This window comes from Gorilla gorilla, chromosome 4 (genome assembly GCF_029281585.2).
Source record: "Gorilla gorilla gorilla isolate KB3781 chromosome 4, NHGRI_mGorGor1-v2.1_pri, whole genome shotgun sequence".
NCBI lineage: Eukaryota > Metazoa > Chordata > Mammalia > Primates > Hominidae > Gorilla > Gorilla gorilla.
Window position 1 is genome coordinate 19,350,104 of NC_073228.2, and position 16,050 is coordinate 19,366,153.

General features: G+C 45.6%; 1 long non-coding RNA gene and 1 pseudogene across 1 annotated transcript; both read right to left on the reverse strand.

The window, feature by feature from the left end:
• Positions 1–1,413: 1,413 nt before the first annotated feature.
• Positions 1,414–12,797, reverse strand: LOC134756442 (uncharacterized). Its single transcript, XR_010133644.1, has 4 exons — positions 12,777–12,797; positions 7,009–7,208; positions 2,291–2,432; positions 1,414–1,783 (listed from the first exon to the last, which is right to left on the reverse strand). It is a non-coding gene; the product is annotated as an uncharacterized lncRNA (long non-coding RNA).
• On the reverse strand, positions 7,857–11,730 carry LOC129533437 (large ribosomal subunit protein eL32-like; annotated as a pseudogene).
• Positions 12,798–16,050: the final 3,253 nt, after the last annotated feature.

A 16,050-nucleotide genomic window follows, 5' to 3' on the forward strand; every position in this document is an offset into this window, starting at 1 on the left:
GCCTAACTATAGTCTCCTCCAGGGGCTCAAGTGGGGAGGAATCTGCTCCCAAACTCACTCCCATTGCTGGCAGTATTCAATTCTGGCAGGTATGGGTTTAGGGACCCTGCTTCTTGCTGGCTGTGAGCTAGAGGCTTCCTTCAGCTCCTAGGGACATGGGTTTTTCCCAGCATGGCTGCTTACTGATCAAACCAGCAAGGAGAGCCCCTTGACTGAGTCAGCTAGTAAGTGAGGGTCTTATGTAATATAGCATAAGCATGGGCATGACATCCCATCACCTCTGCCATGGTCTATTGGCTGATAAACCCAGGTGGCAAGAATGGCTTCCATAGGTTCGTGGGCCTCTTTTTCATCCACCAGGATAAGCATGACACAGCAAACTACATGTGGCGATGATATGATTTTATTCTCTCTTTTGCATATTCTACACTTCAAAGTGGTACAATGAATGGGTGAAAGAGATGTGTGAGCAGGGAAGGTACTGGAATCAAGGATACCCATCTGGACGGATGGGCTGTTCTGGATGAGCCCTGGGAATCCTGGCCTTCCTGCACTCTTCTCCCTTGCGGGGTTACCACGGACCCATCTCCCAGAACTCTGGGTCAGGGCTGCGGCCAACTCTTGGTTTCTTCAAGGGCTTGAGGAACGGCATCCACATGTCCCCTCTGTGTGCCCCTTTCTCTCCCACCCTGTCTGCTCTCATCAGCACAGTGGGGCTGGGCACAAAGAAGCTTCAGATTCAAGTTACCGTTTCCACGTTGATACCCACTGGGAGGTGGCAGAGATGACTTCATTTTGGTCACCACCTTTATTTTGGTCCAGGAACTTTTTACATACCAACTCACCACAGGACCTATTCTGTGACAATGGCTATGAAAGCCTCAGTCATTGCTTGTTCTTTGCAAGAAAAAAATGGGACGGAAAGGGAATAGGAGACTTGGGGGAGACAATAACCAAAAGCCAGGATCCCACTACGATATCTACAAGAGGATATGGACCTACATGTCCCCCAAGGCTTTCAAATCTAAATATATACATAAATATTGATATACACATTTGAATATACATGTGTATAATTTATATATACATTAAAATATACTTTATATATTAAAATATATGTATAATTATATATTTTAATATATAATTACATATTATATAATACATATGTATTATATGTTATATTAAAATATAAAATATATTAAAAATATATAAATATGTATGTAGTGAATAACATATATACACACACATACTACATAATCAAAACTTATAATAAAACAACAACAACAGTCTTCTAAGTCAAAATTAAGCCTTAGTTTTCTTGCTTTGGGACCCAAACTTTACTAATAGGGAGATATTGACAGAATAGATTTTTAAGTCCTCTGGCAGAGATTAAAATGGATCATGCCCTGGAAACTAGCAAGGTTCACGAACCCCTGCCATCCGCCTTCCTGAGCTGTTTCCTTCCCCAGTGGGTTATGCCTGCTTGGGAGGAGGGGTGATGTAGGCGTGTGTGTTTGTTTAGTGTAGAATTCTTGGCAAACCTGTCATGCTGGCAGGTGCTGAAAAGTAAAATCCTCTTTTTCCAATCCAGAAAAGCTCCGATGCCAGCATGCCCGTTTCCCATCATCGTCCTCACAGCTCCACCAGGCAAAGAGCCATCTCTCTTAGTCCTCGGGAAACAGTGGTGGTATCTGGCTGAGTGATAGCGCTCGCAAGGTTAAAGGGAGGGTCAGGTTTGGGTGTTTTCCTCTGTGGGCTCTGTCACTGAAGATTCATTTCCCAACTGCAAAAGACAAGAATGAAAACGGGCAGATGGTTCGGCCTCCTTCTGAGGCTCAGGGTTGGGGTAGAAGAGGTGGGCTGAGGAAGCAGGAGGGAGGGGAGGTAGCGGGCATGCAGCTTGGCACCCTGGGCATCCCTGTGGTGGTGTTGCTGCCACGTGCCTGGATGGACAAGCAGCATGGCGCTGGGAAAAGGCAAGATTCCTCAGGGGATCATCCTCAGAATTAGAGGCACTCAATGTGCATCTGTATAAGAGATGACAATGCCGATAGCATGGCAGATTATGATCAGCCTTGGCAGGGAGCTGCAGGCAGGGCTTTGTGGTTTGGAAAGCTGCAGCAAACAGGTAGGGCACAAGGCGCCCTCAGAAACACACCTTTCTCTTCCCAGGGCTGCCACCACCACCCACACCCAGCTTCCTCCCACCGTGAGCTCAGCTTCCATTTCCTGCCTCCTTTGACTGGTCAGCGAGGCTGGTGCCACCCATTTTGGGCCCTGAGAATATTACCCGTAACACGTGGTGCCCAGCTTTTTGCGGGCCCACTGACTTCCTGTGTTGCCCACGGCCCATAGATTGGTCAGCATCATTATCCACTTAGATTTTCTTGGCAGGTGTAGAAAGGAATTGAGCCAGCCCGGGGTGTTCGATGCTGAAATCAATTGAGAAGTAGGTTACAATCTTGCCAATCAGAAGGAAAGAGCATCTCTGCAGATGGATGTGTCTGTTACAATTCAGGTTCTGAACTGGTGGTTTTGATATTACATCTCTAATCTTAATCTCAACCAACACAACCTGCTAAGAACCAAACTAGCCAGAGGAAAAGATTAAGTAGATAACATTAGCTTGAACAATGCACCAGCTAAAAATGGAATTACGGCTCTCTCAAATAACACACAAAACTAATAAAAATATCCTTGAGGTTTTTGGGGATGCTTTACCTTAGGGTACCAGGTGATTAAAAGAGATTGTTGCCAGCCATTATACCTGACCAGTTTGTCCTTTTATTTCTATTTTTTATTTTGTTGAGACAGAGTCTTGCTTTGTCACCCAGGCTGGAGTGCAATGGTGTGATTTTTGGCTCATCATGACCTCAGCCTCCTGGGTTCAAGCGATTCACCTGCCTCAACCTCCCAAGTAGGTGAGACTACAGGTGTACACCACCACACCTGGCTAATTTTTGTGTTTTTAATAGAGACAGGGTTTTGCCATGTTGGCCAGGCTGGTCTCAAACTCCTGACCTCAGGTAATCCACCCACCTCAGCCTCCCAAAGTGCTGGGATTACAGGCAAGAGACACCACGGCCGCCAGGCCCAGTCTGTCCTTTTAAAACGTACCTACTGCCTTGATCAAACTGTATCCTGTTTCAGGATAGTCAGCCTCCCATCTGATCACTAATTTTGTTAGACATAAGTCTGATACTACAGCAGATATATTTTTGAGAGTAAATGTCACTAGGTTTTGCTCTGGAATCCTACCAAAAACGGTGAGTGCCAGCCTGGGCAACAGAGTGAGACCCCATCTCAAAAACAAGAACCAAAAACCAGTGAATGGTTTATTGTCTGACACCCACAGGAGCTTCCTCACCTTCTTACTGTCTGGTTACAAAAAGCAAAACCAAATCTGTTTTAGCCACTACAATTTCAAAGCAAGGCCAGATCTGATCATTTGCATGCATAAGTTTGTACACTCACTGATTTATTCTTTATGCTGTCTTGATCTTTAAACTGTGTTTTTGTTCAACCTTATATTATGGAGAATTTCAAACCTATGCTCAAACAAACAGAATGGTGTCATGAACCCTCACGTCCCCATCACACAATCCAGCAACCATCAACCCTTGGCCAGTCCTGCCCTATTCACTTCTCTCCTCCTCCTTGTTATTAAAAACAAACAGGCTGGATGCGGTGGCTCACAGCTGTTATCTCAGCACTTTGGGAGGCCGAGGTGGGCAGATCAGTTGATGTCAGGAGTTCGAAACCAGCCTGGCCAAGATGGCGAAACCCCATCTCTACTAAAAATACAAAAAGTAGCTGGGCGTGGTGGCACAGGCCTGTAATCCCAGCTACTCAGGAGGCTGAGGTAGGAGAATCGCTTGAACCTGGGACGCAGAGGTTACAGTGAGTCAAGATCGTGCCACTGCACTCCAGCCTGGGCGACAGACCGAGACTCCGTCCACAAAAAAATTAAAAACAAACAAACAAACAAAAAAACAGACATCTTGTCATTTTATTCATAAACAGGTCAGTATGTATCTTGAGAAGGAATGGCATTCTTTTTTACATGACTCCAATACCATTATCACACCAAAAGAAGTGATACTATATAATTTACTATATAACTATAATTTACTGTATAAATTTACTATAATTTACTCTATAACTATAATTTATAGAATTTATATATTGCATATATTTTATTGCTTTCCTTTAAGTTAAACAGTGACCTTTAGCCAGAAACAACAAAATCTTACTTGATATTATTTGGCTCAAATATTTTGTATTTCTAAGGGAACGTTTGCTTTTCTGAAAACTCATTCACTAGCTCATTTCATGCCCATAACTAGGCTTGTAGGGAAGCCTAGGGAATGAGACCGAGGGAGCGTGGCTGAATCAGCACTAATTGTAGCTCTGAACTTGCCTTGTCCCGGTAGCCAAGGCATATGGTGCCAGTGACCCCTCCCCAGGGGACTGCAGACTTTGAACACACACTCGTCTTCCGTCCCCTCCCTCTGTGTCGAGTGCCAGGGTCAGTCTAGGTGTCTGCAGAGGAACGGTTGTTTGCCCAAGGAAGACGCTTGTGATATTCCTGGCCTGGTGACTGGCAGTCACGTGGTGGGAGGGTGGAGACAGGGAGGAGGTGACCGAACAGAATAGGACAGCCCAGAGTGGTTTGCACGATGCATCAAGAAGTGCACACAATAACCTTGGCAGCATCCACAGAGGCCGCTTGCAGGTTCTTTTTGGTCACAAAATCCCCTTGCTTCTGTAAAGCCTGCCACCTTGCTGGCTACGAAGGAGGGGCGACCCTTTGCAGGCGGTGTTGCATTTGTAGGGAGTCTGATTTGGGAATTCATACTTCCAGTCTCCCTCATCCCTGGTCTGTCCCATATGTGGTCGGGCACATGAGCCAAGGGCGTGCACCGCACTGCTTCGGTGTGCGTGGTATTTGCTAAAGCCATCGGAAGAGCCCGCTGCCAATACGGGAAATGATTTTTCCTAATGCAATGCTCTCCTGGGGCTGTTTTTATGAAAATGATGTGTTGGAGTCTCTGCGGCCCCTTCACTGGCTCTGGTTGGCTTCTGGGAATGAAAGCTCAGTGGCCCCCTGGCACAGATCCCCACCCCTGGCTTTTAGAAGGCTGACTGACACATTGCGTGTCAGTTAATGCTGCCTGCTGGAAGCCTGGGGCTTTGCCGGGGAGTGTGGATCATAACTTGCATTGTGTGCATCAAGGGCCCTGACAAGTGCTGATGGATTTGGCTTCCTTGCGGCTCCTGAGCCCTGGGCGGGGACAAAGGGGAGCATTGTTTGGCAGGGCAGGCCTCTGCCTGTGAACCCACTCGTTTGCCTGACGGTGGAGACAGGTGTATCACACACTCAGCATGCCAGAGCTATGCTGGATGATCAAGATCTAAGTTTTGTTCCCCAGGGCCAGGCTTAGAGAAGCAGACATGGCCCAAGGAATGGCCCGTGGTCACTCTTCTCCCTGAAACCAGCCCCTGACTTTTCTTTTCTCGGTTTGCTCTTCTGAGCTCTGCTCCTAAAATGAGATCTTGTTAGGGAAAGAAAACAAATCTGCGCCAACTTCCTGTCCTTTGTAGCTCAGGAGGGCTAGCAGGATGCTGAGGACCCTCGCTGGGGAAGGTAAATGTAGACCACTGTTGTGCCAAGGCTGTGTGTCACCTCCTGGTTGTGCTCCACGGTGGCCCCTGCGGGAACCATTTCATGACCCTTCCAGCCTGATGCAGCCCGGGTGGGGGAATTGCATGGGTAGATAATTTTCTTCCACCTCCTAGTTTATTGCTATAGATGCTCCAAACTATTATCATCACTTTTAAATTAAAAATTGATTTTCATTAGGCATAATAACAGATAAATGAAGTTTAGTAAGTCAAATGGCATGAAAACCATTTTTGAAGGAAGTCAGCCATGCTCTTCCCTCTACTTCCCCAACTCTGAATCTGCTCCCTGGGGGCACCTGTTTAAATTCTGATTTAGATGTTTCTTTTGATATTTACCTCCTACTTCCCAATACCATGCTCATCCTGGCATTTCTCCTTGTTTTGGTTTTAAACATTATCTATTGAATTCTTACCTTAAAACGTGAAAGTTTCCTTGGGCTTACACTGGGCTTCATGGAACTCAAGCCTTGCTAAAGCAGCTTAACCACATAAGGGTAGATGTCTCTCGTGTAACTCGAAGTACAGCAGAGGTTCAGTCTGGGTTTGGAGAAATGACTCTGTGGTGCCACTGGGGACCCCTGCCTCCTCCCATCTTTCCACTCCATAATCCTTAGCATGTGTGCCTGCCTAAATTCACACTTCCCTTCATACTAAATAAAATGACCCAGGTCAGGGGCTGTGGCTCATGCCTGTAATCCCAGTATTTTGGAAGGCTAAGACAGGTGAATCGCTTGAGCTCACAAGTTCAAGACTAGCCTGGGCAACATGGTGAACCCCCATCTCTACAAAAAATACCAAAATTAGCTGGGCCTGGTGGTGTGTGCCTGTAGTCCCAGCTACTTGGGAGACTGAGGTGGAAGGATGTCTCAAGCCCAGAAGGCAGAGATTGCAGTGAGTCAAGATGGCACCACTGCACTCCAGCCTGGTTGATAGAGCCAGACTTTGTCTCAAATAAAAAAAGTAAAATGATCCAGATTTTATACCAAGCTGCAACTATATCTACTATGCCCAGTATAGTAGATAGTAGGCAGAATAAGGGTCTCCTAAAAATGTCTATGTCCTGGCCGGATGTAGTGGCTCATCCCTGTAATCCCAGCACTTCAGGAGGCCAAAGTGGGAGGATTGCTTGAGACTGGGAGTTTAAGGCTGCAGTGAGCTACAATTGCGTTACTGTGCTCCAGCCTGGATGACAAAGCGAGACCCCATCTCTATTAAAAATAAAAACAAAAAAGATGTCTGTGTTCTAATCCCCAAAAGCTGTGATTGTCTTATGTTACATGGCAAAGGGGATTCAAAGTTGCAAATGGAATTAAGGTTGCTTACCAGCTGACCTTGAGATGGGGAAGTGACCCCGGATTTTCCCAATAGACAGATGTAATCACAAGTGTCCTTGTAAATGGAAAAAGATGGCAGAAGAATGTGAGTCAGAGTCGTACGAGGTGTGAAAGACTCAACTGGCCATTGCAAGCTTTGAAGACAGAGGAAGGAGCCATGAGTCAAGGAAAATAGGTGGCCTCTAGAAGCTGGAAGAGATAAAAAAACAAATTCTCCCCTGGAGCCTCCAGAAAAGCACTTGGCCCTGCCAAGGACACCTTGATTTTAGCCCAGTGAGACCCACTTCAGACTTCTGACCTCTAGAACTGTAAGATAATACATTTGCTTTGTTTTAAACCACTCTTCATGGTTATTTATTACAACAGCAATAGGAAACTAATATACCAACCTAAAAACTGTATTTCCCAGCCCATTGTAGCTACAGGGTGACACAATTCTGGCCAAGGAGACAAAAGCAGTAGGCTGCTGATAATTTTTCTAAGAAAGTTTTGTTTTTCCGAGGTAGAGGCTGTTCTTTTCTCATTTGCTGCATTCTTCTTTCTGCCTGGAATACAGATGAAAAGCTAGAGATGGGACAGCCACCATAGCACCATGAGGCAAGCATGAGGATGGAGTCTGTACACCAGCTTTGGTAAGACAAGACAGACAGTCAGCACTGGGCACATTGGGATATCACGGAACTGTTGCATTGTGACTGCTCCCACCGGACTTTTGTATTTGAGCACAATAAATGTCTCTTTGCTCATGGATCTGTTTTATGCCACCCTAGGCAATCCCTGAATGAAATACTCTGCTACCAGGCTCTCCCAAATCTTCCTTTTTCTTGATTTACTCCCTCATTCTGATGGAGCATATCCTTCCATAGCTTTCTGTGGAGGAAAATTTTTTGAGAACTTGCATATTCTAAAATGCTTTTGTCACACTTGATTGATAGTTTGTTTGCTACAGACGTTTAGGTGGAAAATCAGTTTATCTTAGAAATTTGATATTATTGCTCCATTACCTTCTCATCTTGTGTGTTGCTATTGAGTTGTTCCATACTCTTCAGATTCCTTCTCTTTTGTATATGAAATTTCTCTCTCTCTCTTTCCCTGTCTCTCCTTTCCTCACCTCCTACTTCCCTCCTTTGAAGGTTATTTTATGTCTAATGAGCTGAAGTTTCATGACACAGGGTCTTGGTATGGGTCTATTTTCAGTCATTGAACTGGGCCCCTGATCATCTATTTCAATATGGAAACTCATGTTCACTTTCTTATTTATTTCACAATTTCCTTTCCTCAATTTTTTTCTGTTCTTCTTTTGGAATTCTTATTTGTTGGATCTTGGAACCCCTGGTTTGCTCTTCTTTTTCATCATTCTGTCTTACTGTTTCTCTTAAGGAATAAGAGAAACTTAGTAATTTTTAAAAGCTCTAGTTGCCATAAAATTCCTTCTTGTGGCCTTCTGTTCTTCTTTCTTGAAGGCAATTCTTTCTTCTATCTATCCAGGGATAATAATGAAAGGAGGTCACCGTTTTTCTTCTTTTTTTTCTTTTGCTCCCTATTTTCTCCAGGTTTCTTTCTCCTTCCCTGCTCCCACCACCCCCACTGCCCCACACTATTTTCTTATTTTAGTCTCTGTCTTTCCTACTGGGAATTTTCTCCGACTGCCTGATGATGCTTGCCTCATTGAATGCTCTGGATGTAGGGGTGGAGGTGGATGGGACCAGACAGCTGATAAATCTCGCTGTAGGGCACTTACAGAGAGACTCCACTTTTCACTGGAGACTCTTAAATATCACTATGTTTAGGGCTTTCTCTTGGGATGATCTATCTTACCACAGAGGAATCCAGACCGTTCTCATGGGTGGATTGTAAGTTGGTCTCTAACATTTGGAGAGCAAACTAGGTGAAGGGGCATGTAGACATTTCTTTTTTACCCCTGTCTTCTGGTCCTTGTGCTGCCCCTGCCCTATGCAGTCTCCACATCTGGACTCTCCCTGGTTCAGTTTTGTCTCCTGTTGTGGCGGATGAGGAGTTGCCTGGTGCACAGGGCAGGGGTGTGCTGGGGATCCGGGAGCTCCGGTAGCTTGGTACAGACTCTCAAGGAAGCCTGCTGTTCCCTGCCCCATTGCACACACTGCTTTGGGAGACAACAGGTGACTCCATCCAATTCCTTGCATCCTGGTGGGTCAAGGTGTGGGTCGGCTACCTTGCATGGCCTCTTCCTCTGTAGTCAGTTGTGCTTCACCTTTTTTTAATCAGCTAAATCAGTTGCTGACATTTTTTTTTCTTCTTTTTTTTTCAGGCAGTTTTTATGGTTTTGTTTAAACACAAATAAGACATGCACATGAGCTGTGTATTCCTGTTCTTCGCTGTGCAGCCTGGCCTTGGGGTTGGTGGCTCTGAGAGCAGCTGGGCTACTCTTTCCATGATGGCTTTGCCATTTTTGGAGGAAACACTGTGAGCCATCTCAGCACAGTAAGATTTGTTGCACATCGGCAGCACTTCTAACCCCTTGACATTGTGGACCAGGAACTTCCAGAAGCCACTGGGCGGCATGTGCTTTGTTTTTTTGTTACTCCTATAACTAATGTTGAGCAGCCCTTGAACTTTCTATGAACCCTGTTGTCAGTACCTCTGGGTTTCTGCCATTTACACTTAATTTTGACATATGGATCTGACTGGTGCCAGATGAACTTCTCGGTTCTGTTTTTCACGATCCTGGGCTTCACGAGGGGTCTGAGGGTAGCCACGACGCTGAGTAGGAGATGGCTGCCACCTCCGTAGGCAGCGCCAAGGAAGAGAGAAGAGAAAGCTGCTGACTTTCAAAACCCTCTCATGTCCTCTCCTCTCTCATTCTCCTTGTCTTTCTGACTTTTTTTATCTTTTAATTTTGTTTACTGTCATTTCAGGGGCTTAGGGAAGGAGTGGAAAGGATCATGTTGTATTAAGCCATTCAAGCGTTGCTATAAAGAAATATCTGAGACGGTAATTTATAAAGAAAAGAGGTTTAATTGGCTCATGGTTCTGCAGGCTATACAGGAAGCGTGGTGCTGGCATTTACTCAGCTTCTGGGGAGGCCTCAGGAAGCTTACAATCATGGCAGAAGGTGAAGGGAAGCAGTCACGTCACATGGCCAGAGCAGAAGCAAGAGAGCACGGGTGGGGGGATGCTGCACACACTTAAACGACCAGATTTCGTGAGACCTCACTCACTATCATGAGGACAGTACTAAGGGGGACAGTGCTAGACCATTCATGAGAAATCCACCCCCATGATCCAATCACCTCCCACCAGGCCCCACCCCTGACACTGGGGAATTACAATTTAATGTGAGATTGGAGTGGGGGCACACATGCATACTTCATCTACCACGTTGAACTGGAAGCCTTCCTGATCTTTAATGGCCTATTATTCCAGTAACACTCCAGTAACCCAGGCCCAACAAATCCCTGTATTTCACTGGTAGAAACTGAAGCTTTGTAATATTTAAAGTAGCTACTGACACATAACAAATATTTGGTTGATTACTCTGGGCCCACAAATATTAATTACTGTATATTATGTGTCATATGCAGGAGATATAAAAATAAGTAAGGCAAAGTTGCTGCTCTTAGGTAAAGAACAAGGAGTGTGAGTGAATTATTGAGTGCGTTATCTTGTGTATTCCTCAAATAAAGTTTTCAAAGAGGTTAGATAAAGTTTAAAGCCATGAGAAAACTCTTCTGGGTTTCCCTCCTGAAAGTGACAGTGGCCTGGAATTTAAAGCCAGGTCTGGGTGACTCCACAACCAATATGAACCATGCTGTTTTTATTGCACTGACTCTTTCCAGACCTGACAGCTCATGGCTCAGCTCAGAGTCTTCACATGTAGCCTTTGATGTCTCTGCCTTTCTTAGCTTATTTTTGTCCTCATGCTGCCCCTCAGGCTGCCGTGGCTCTGTAAATCATGTCTGATATGATTTGGCTGTGACCCCACCCAAATCTCATCTTGAATTGTAGTTCCCATAATCCCCACATGTCATGGGAGGGGCCTGGTAGGAAGTCATTGAATCACGGAGGCTGTTTCTGCCATGATGTTCTCATAATAGTGAGTAAGTTCCCATGAGATCTGATGGTTTTATAAGGGGCTTCCCCTTCGCTCACACTCATTCTTCTCTCTCCTGCCTCCATGTGAAGAAGGATGTGTTTGCTTCCCCTTCCGTCATGATTGCAAGTTTCCTGAGGCCTCCCCAGCCCTGCAGAACTGTGATCAATTAAACCTATTTCCTTTATAAATTACCCAGTCTTGGGTATGTCCTTATAGCAGCATGAGAATGGACTAATACAATGTCCCTATCTGTGGTGGGTTGGATAGTGTCCTCCACCAAAATCCACGTCCACCTGGAACCTCAGAATGTGACCTTATAGAATCTTTTCAGATGTAGTTAAGGATTGAGATGAGATCATATGGGATTAGAGTGAGCTTCAGTGATTGTGTCCTTATAAGAGACAGAGAAGGACACACAAAGACAGGGAGGAAAAGGCCATATGAAGACAGAAGCAGAGATTGGAATGATGTTGTCACAAGCCAGGGAATACCAGTGTATTCGTCTGTTCTTATGCTGCTAATAAATTGGGTAATTTATAAAGGAAAGAAGAGACTGGGTAATTTACAAAGGAAAGAAGAGACTGGGTAATTTATAAAGGAAAGAAGTTGAATCAACTGAATCAACTAACAGTTCCACATGTCTAGGGAGTCCTCAGAGTTATGGCAGAAGGTGAATGAGGAGCAAAGTCACGTCTTACATGGCAGCAGCAGGAGAGCAAGTGCAGGGGAACTCCCCTTTATAAAACCATCAGATCTCGTGAGACATGTTCACTATCACAAGACCAGCACAGAAAAAACCTGTTCATGTGATTCAGTTACCTCCCACTTGGTCCCTCCCACAGCACGTGGGAATTATGGGAGCTATAATTCAAGATGAGATTTGAGTGGGGACAAAGACAAACCATATCAGCCAGGAAGCACCAGGAGCTGGAAGAGGCAAGGAAAATTCTCTCCTAGAGGCTTTGGAGGGAGTATGGCCCCACTGACACCTTGGTTTTAAACTTCTAGTCTCCAGAACTCTGAGATAATAAGATCCTGTTGCTTTAAGCCACCAGAGGGTGGTAATTTGTTAGGAAGCCCTAGAAAATGAATGCACTGTCCAATGCTGGAAAAAGAGGGGAGGCTAGTACCAGCTGCATGCCTTCTTTTTCTCACAAAAGCCTAAGGTTTCCTAGAAGCATCTGAGCTGACTTCCTATAGCATCCAACTGGTCAGAAAGATGTAATATGGCCTGGGAAGTCTGGAAAAACAAAAGTAGAATTTAGTTTTTCCAAATGTGGCAGTTCTGAGTTTCAATGACACTCTATCTGCTCCAGTTGTAAAAATGACCAGGACACACCAATAAGTCAGCTTATTGTTCCCAAAGGCAGGAGATAAGGGAAGGTCTTCCTCATCTCTGCCTTTCCCTTCTTTTACCACGACCTCCTTTCTTCTTATTTTCCCCTCCCTCTCCAGCTGCCTCCAACTGTATGTGACTCAAAGGATGCCATGAATAGTGAAAAGGCGATATGCAATGAACTCACCCAGTAGATAGTCTGTGCTCAATAAATTATGCAAGGAGGATGCTCAGAAAGCTAAGATTAGATATAAAAAAAGAAAGTTGAGGAAGCCTTTCTGAATGCTGAGGGAAATGCATGCAGCCTTAGATATGTTTAAGAATGGAAAAAAACAGCCGTGTGTCTCACCTTAGCAAGTGCTGCTGTCCTGGAGCCTGGGTCAGGATTTGGATCAATACTTCTCACACTTGAATGAAAAATCACTCATAGAGCTTACCAAATGCAGATTTCTGGATTCCAACTCCCCATCCCCGCTCACCAGGTGGTTTCAGGGCTCAGCCTGGGACTCTGCATGTTTAACAAGCCCCCTCGTGGAGTCTAAAGCAGGTGGTCCATCCACTGCCCATTTGCAATCGGGCTCCTGAGATTCGTTCCAGCCCCGAGATTGTGAAATTCTGCAAGAGCTGCCTGAATTGATTTCCAGATACTTTTGGAAATAAACAGCATATGGCTTTCTGGCTTTTGGGAAGCGACTTTTGCATAGCAGGCCTGCAGTCTCCCAAGAAGTTTCCATCAAGAGAACTCCCTTGTATTTTCAGACTGCCTTGGGGCCAGGGGGCATACAAGGAAAGGCAGAGCATTGCTTGGTTGTGGCAGAACAGACGGGAAGAATCATGGCACTGCATCATCTGTTCTTATAGGTCCCATAAGCCCCCAAGGGCGTGCACACAGACTCACAGACACCTGCTGGAACAAAGGGACAGGTGGCTCCTGCAAGGGCACCTGGACCTGCTTTCTGAGCACATGGCTCTAAGGAAGTGGGGGAATGATGCAGGTTAGAAACAGGGTTGGGGCGTTGTCACCTTTTAACACTCCAGCAGGGAAGGTTTTTCTGCCTTCTCTGTCAAGACCTGAAAAATGTTATACTGTTGAGTGAATTCTTCCATCTTTCCCACCACGCTTCAGATACATCTTTCCCCCTCACCGTGACCACTGCTGAAACTTTCTTTTACATAAATAAGACACTATAGAGAAAGCACATAGAAAGCGCTGGATATGCAATGGTCACTCTCCATTGTCCCATGCTGCCCGGACACCCCTCTCGGAGACCTTGCTCTCACAGGTCCTCCTCCCAGCCTGTTCTGCGCTGCTCCTCTCACCCACCCTCTCCCCACTGCCATTCCCAGCTCGGCAGGGTCTGGCCCTGTTTTATTGCCAGCCCATTTCCCGGCTACACAAAGGGGGCCTTTGTAACAGCTCCTTCCAGATGTTGAGTATTTGGAAAACATTCCGATCAGAAGGTGCTTGTCCTCTAGATGCCCTCGGAAAAGGAAAGAATCTGGGACAGGAATTTGGGAGCGGCGGTCCCAGGTCTCAGAGTGGGGCTTCCCTGAGGGAACCGGGGGAAAACTCGGGTGCTTTAGAGCATCGTTACTACCATCCTCATCAGTTTCATCCCAGTCAATTCACTCACCACTTAACCAATGTTCGGGCAGAGACTCCACACCTCACCCCCACCTCTGCGGATGCCTATGTTCCTTCCAGGTGGCTGATGTGGTTGCATTCCTGCCTGATTTGATCCTCCTGTACAAGGCAAGAATTGTGATTCACACTCAAGCAAGACCGTAGCTTTGAGACGATGGGTGACTTTTAAATAGCAAATCAGGACTGGAACCTGGTGTTCTGATGCCAAATCCAATACTCTTCCATTACAACATACCTCCTCTTTGTGGAATTTCTTTGAGAAAAAACTACCAAGCCACTCTTCTGGGGTTCACCTGCAAGGTGGTGGCCAGTTAGCCTACTATGACACCTCCTTTCTCTAGGGAACTCCAAGGCTCCGTTTCCCAGTGATTCTTGGAAAGTCAGGCAGGTCATCCATAAACAGAGAAATGGAGGCCCAGGGAGGTTGAACAGCTTGCCCTGGGCCACACAGTGAGTGAGTTAGAGCCTAGTTCAGGATTGGAATCCAACTCTAGAGGGTCAGATCTCATGGGCCATTTCCCAAAGCTTAAGTCATGGGAGATGGGAGAGGCTTAGTGCTGAGGTTCAGCCATTCTCAGCCAAGCCCAGCCCAAGCCCAGGCAGCATCCTCCTCCCTGGCTCTCAGGGCCTCCTCCTGGTTACGGGTTAGCCCCTCTGTTTCCTGTGTCTACCCTTTGTTTCAGGCTGGCCCCAGTATTCCATATAGCTCATTGGCAGATGTCCCCCTTAACTTCTCTGGGACTTGGTTTCTCCCTTTACAGAGAGAAACTCATTCCCCTTTATAGAGGTTTGTTGAAATCCATAAAAAATGACAGCTAGATAGGAGGAATATATTCTAGTCTTCTATAGCACTGTAGAATGTCTATAGTGAACAATAATACATAGTTTCAAATAGCTGGAAGGATAGTGAATGTTCCTGACACAAATAAATGATCACTGTTTGAGATGATGGATACACTAATTACCCTGATCTGATCACTATACATTATATGTGTGGAAACATCACCATGGACCCCAGGAATATGTACAATTATTATTTGCCAATTAAAACATTTTGTTTTAGGCTGAGCATGGTGGCTCATGCCTATAATCCCAGCACTTTGGGAGGTCAAGGTGGGTAGATCACTTGAGTCCAGGAATTTGAGACCAGCCTGGGCAACATAGCAAAACTCCATCTCTACTAAAAATACAAAAGATTAGCCAGGCATGGTAGCACACACCTGGAGTCCCAGCTACTCAGGAGGCTGAAGTGGGAGGATCACTGGAGGCCAAGAGGTGGAGGTTGCAAGTGAGCAAAGATCATGCCACTGCCCTCCAGCCTGGGTAACAGAGCAAGACCCAGTCTCAAAAAAAGATAAATTGTTTTAATACAAAAAAAAATAAAGACCAGGGAGACCTCAAATGAGAAGGACTTTGGAGGCAACAGGCATGAGAAACGTATGATAGGAGAGAGCTGCTTCAATAGGGTCAGGTTTGAATATTGGCTACTCCACCTACTGTCTCTACAGCCACTGAAAAGTTGCTTTTCTCTTCTGCAGAGTGGGGCTAGTCATAATGATGATATCTGGCTAGCAGCCATTGGGAGGATCTCCTTTAGTCCTCAAAATAGGGAAGATACACCATCCCTATTTGCCCAGGTTTGAGAGGTTTCTTGGGATATGAGACTTTCAGTACTAAATCCAACAAAGTCCCAAGCAAATAGGGATGAATTGGTCACTTTGCCTTAAAACAACCCATGTTTTTGATGGGTCAACTATGAATGAGAATTTACAGTGGGGCTATGATAGCTTGGATTATTTTTTGGTTTTATACACACACACACACACACACCCTTTCCTGCTATCCTCACACCGTGGTGTTGGCCTTGGCCGTGTGATGTGCTTTGGCTGATGGAATGTTAGCAACTACACCAGGAGTACTAGCTGCCAGGTACTTGTGCACTTTGGCTTGGTTTGGGCTCCTGTGGTCACCTGAAGAA